The sequence below is a fragment of the Protopterus annectens genome, chromosome 7.part0 (assembly GCF_019279795.1).
Source record: "Protopterus annectens isolate FY-2018-M chromosome 7.part0, PAN1.0, whole genome shotgun sequence".
In the NCBI taxonomy this organism is placed as follows: Eukaryota; Metazoa; Chordata; order Ceratodontiformes; family Protopteridae; genus Protopterus; species Protopterus annectens.
The window spans coordinates 1,626,292,319-1,626,294,903 of NC_056739.1; the positions used below are offsets into that span (position 1 = coordinate 1,626,292,319).

The 2,585-nt window shown below is 41.3% G+C and overlaps 1 protein-coding gene across 4 annotated transcripts in view; it reads right to left on the bottom strand.

Moving 5' to 3' along the window:
* Positions 1 to 2,233, bottom strand: part of PRKCD (protein kinase C delta) — a 2,080,121-nt gene extending 2,077,888 nt beyond the window's left edge. For 2 of the 4 annotated variants that reach the window (XM_044078174.1, XM_044078171.1), the window contains exon 1: positions 1,976 to 2,231. The gene's annotated coding sequence lies outside the window, so the exon portion shown is untranslated. Of the gene's footprint in view, positions 1 to 1,975 lie in introns of all 4 variants that reach the window. The other 2 variants (XM_044078172.1, XM_044078173.1) reach the window with 2 other exon arrangements.
* Positions 2,234 to 2,585: the final 352 nt, after the last annotated feature.

Consider the following 2,585-nt stretch of genomic DNA (forward strand, 5'->3'; position numbering starts at 1 on the left):
AGACACATTCTGCAGGGAATGCCTATCAAAACTGTCACAGTGCATATGGTTCATTCCTTTACAAAATGGCAAGTTATTAAATCATTCATTTGCATTTATCTACCCTCATTAGTTTCACTGATGGGTTAGGCAGTCTTTTTCTTTGCAAATAACATAATCAACACATTGCTGGGGACTGTTGCCCAACAACAACAACAAACAGCACCACCAACACAAGAGTTTACAGCCATGATAAATATTATATATCTTTGTGCCTAGCTCCTCTTTTACACTGCAGCTATATTCTCTGCAAGGGAGCTGCGGCCTGTTTCTGACTCCCTGCTGTACTTCTGCAGGGCTAATAGTATGTGGATTTCTAATTAACTTACAGGATCATGTATTATGCCTTAAATAACTCAACCTAGACTTATTATCTGATTTAAGCATGTTAAACCAGTAGATGCATAATGATTATAAATGGAGGAGCTGAACACATTGCATCCTTTAGAAGACTCCTTCTGCCTCTTTCACCCAGCAGTCGTTTGGATTTTGTAATATTGTTAGTTATATGCACTATTAGTAAGGTGTTTTATTTAGGTTTACTCCAGTGCAGCAGTCATTTTTTCTCCCCTGGGATTACAATGAACAGTGGCTGTGGCTTTTACGTGGGACATTAACATACCTCTGTATGCACTACCCTAGTTTTTATATATCTTTGCTAATGTTTCAGACAGTTTGTAAATTAACCAACTACATGTCTGCTGTCACTTACATTGCCATTTTACACTGACATGCATAATTTATGAAAAAATTCCAGCACATTATTAGAATGAAATGCAACATGTAGCAAAATGTGTGCCACTGCGTTCTTGATGACAACTGGAGAAAAAAAGCTAAGACTTCCTGGTGAGTGCTTGATGGGAGTTACAAATGCGGCAGTAGCTTTCAGAAATTGGCATTCTAGCAAGGCAGCAGTCGAAATCCTGTGTTTTGTTAAATACAAATAAAATAAACTTAGCATATTCACTATGGCTTTATTAGGTTTTGGAGTTTGTTAAATGTTGACTTTTTTTCAGAATGGTTGGGTAATTTTATTACCCTGCTTCCACATTACTTAAAAGTTATGGTCTTAACATGCACTGTCCTGAAGGGTTTGCAGGGATGAGAGGTGGTGGTTAGGGTTGAGGTAGGGGGCTACATTCTGGAAGATGATGTAGACTTCCAAAAATCCTATACACCCTTAGGGGAACTAATCATTGCAAATAAAATAACCAGTGAAAGTAAAGAAATTTCTCTACAGACATATATAATGAATGTTTGATACATATTTACTGAATGTTCACTCATAGGAATGAAGACAACTCTGCGCATGGACAAGGCTATTAACCTAAAGAGGCACCAGAGGACAGCTGCAACACCCCTTCTGTAACTTTGGGGTCTGTATTGCACAGGGACTAAACTAAGTATGTGATGCAAAGCATAACTTCCAACATAAGATGAGCTCTATTAAAATTGACCAAGAAAGGAAACAATAGCAGGCCCTTACAAACTCATGCTTACAGAGAGGCACGAAAACGGAGTCAATAAAAGAAAGATTAAGGTACGTGTGTTTGGAATAAGAGGGAGTGACCCGGCCCCCATGCCCTGCCACACACAATTTTACGCTGCTTCCTCATTCAGAGCAGTACGAATGACAGCCAACTCGCCTGCCAACCGGCAAGCGGGAGGGGTTTTAGTTTCATCTCTAGTACTGGACCATTTCTCATCCACACAGTCAGATCTTTCACTTTGTTAAGAAAACTCTGCCTAACTTTTTAAGGGGTCCTGTAAAAAGGAGCATAATGCTTTTTCAATCTTACAACATGTACAAATTACTTTTCTAAATGACAACAGTCGACCCGAATCGTAGTGGCCTTAAACAACTCCCCCTAACAGTCACAAGTTCGGTTCTCAGTCAGTAGTAAAGCGTCACTGTCGTACCTAAACAGGCACTTACCCGTGGGCCGCCGGCTCTCGCTTTCCTCGGTATAGTCCCACAAGTTATCTAACAAGCATAACAGTCCCCTTATACAACATCCGATAACGAACTCATCTTCCAGACAGCCCGCAACTCCCACCCCGACCGCGATCCCTCTCGCTCACACAGTGAACTTCTTGTTTGAGGAAGTGCTGCCGCTTGAGCCCCAGTCACCGCGTGACGTCACCCAGGTGATGCTCCTTCCCAGCTGGCTGAGCAAGCTGGAGCACTGATATTGTCAGTTCTGCTGTCCCAAACAGGCAGGTAATTGATAGCACAGCTCACCTTGTTGCTGTTCTCGCGAACTGTAACTTAAACTTGTGACTTGTCGCCGAATGGGGGATGGGGAATTATTTGCACATATGTGAGTCAGTCACTATTTCATGCTCTATAGTTTTAAGTCATGAATAAACTGCGGGAAACGAGAAGCTTGGTAAATTACAGTCCAGGCATCAACAATGTATTTTAGCACTTTCAGATGTGTTGCTAAAAGTTTTTCCCCACTACCCTTATTATAGTCGTTGTTAAAATGTTTTCATACTTTCCCATGGTTTCTTAACCGCTCGTAGTGCGGGAAGAAGTTTACATC